Source organism: Sorex fumeus, unplaced genomic scaffold, assembly GCF_029834395.1.
Source record: "Sorex fumeus unplaced genomic scaffold, SorFum_2.1 ptg000061l, whole genome shotgun sequence".
NCBI lineage: Eukaryota > Metazoa > Chordata > Mammalia > Eulipotyphla > Soricidae > Sorex > Sorex fumeus.
The window spans coordinates 6,977,237-6,978,479 of record NW_026606118.1 but is presented as its reverse complement, the minus strand read 5'-3'; positions in this window follow the sequence as shown (position 1 = coordinate 6,978,479).

Below are 1,243 nucleotides of genomic sequence, written 5' to 3'. Positions count from 1 at the left end.
ATAAGATCTTAACAGGGAGACCTGCCTCGGACCTGCAGGGCCACCACTGAGGAATCCTGGGGAATGTGGAGGGGTAGCCGATGACAAAGACGGTTTACTCAACAAATGCCATGAAAGCGCTTTCCCCCTGGAGGTCGGGGAGACGGGAAGAGGCCAGGAGAGGCACCATATCCGTCCCATTTCAACCATCCTGTGCCTCACCCGGAGAGGAAGGGGTGCTGCCAGGGTCCTAAGAGAGCTGGTGTTTTCTGAAACCGTATTTACTCCAGCACCAATTGGGGGCAACAAAAAAGAAGAAAGCTCCCACCATCCTGCTTCGGATGATAAATACTGGGTTTCCTTGAACTCTGGTAATTTGCATAAGATGAAGCAACACTCATCTTGGAAAAAATAAAAAGGTTGGCGGATCCTAAAAGGATTAAACTCTGTCTCAGTGGCCCAAGAGCCCTTTGTAATTTCAGCTACTCGACGCCCTTGAAGGTACTTGCCAGCTTCATGCTGTGACAGGCTGGTGGATCAGCAGTGCCTGGGTCTGAGACCTGGGTCTGCAGGTGTAGGGGTAGCAGGACCTGGGCAAATAAGGAGACCCCCCCCAACACACCCCAATGAGTTGCCCAGGAAAGGAGAGCAGATTTTGTAGTTGATGGTGAAGCAGGAACACTAGCACCAATACAGTCTACTCTTCCTGCCTGTGTTACTGTCAAATGCTTTCCCTTCGTCTACTGAGGTTGACATCATCCTTGGCGGTGTCTCAAGAGCACTTTTTTGCACCCTCTTCTTGTCAGCTGTCACACCACACACACACACACACACACACACACACACTTCACCAAAGTGTTCCCCAATCAGCTCTTGGCTCCACCCTCTTCCTCTCTCCTCGTTTTACCATCTTTCTTCTCTTTCCTCCTCTCCAGCCACTTCTTTTGCCACTCGGGCTAGGCCCAAGCCTATTGTTCGTGGCCGGAGTTTCCATCCCATCACTCCACTTCCCAGAGCAGACCTGGTTGTTGTCATCACACGGACGCCGGCCCTCACACAGCACGTGGGTCAGGATGGGGCAACAGGTGGTGGCGGGGGTAGGGGGAGGCGAAGCCCCCTGGGCACTGTGGAGGTTTGTCGGTGTTCTTCCCCTCTGGACCGATTTGAGCTGCTTTTTCCAACCTGGGCCCCACAAGGAAGAAGATCCCACAGAGCACAAGGCCCAAGGTCTAGAGGTGACACAGCAAGAAATAGACACTTGTTC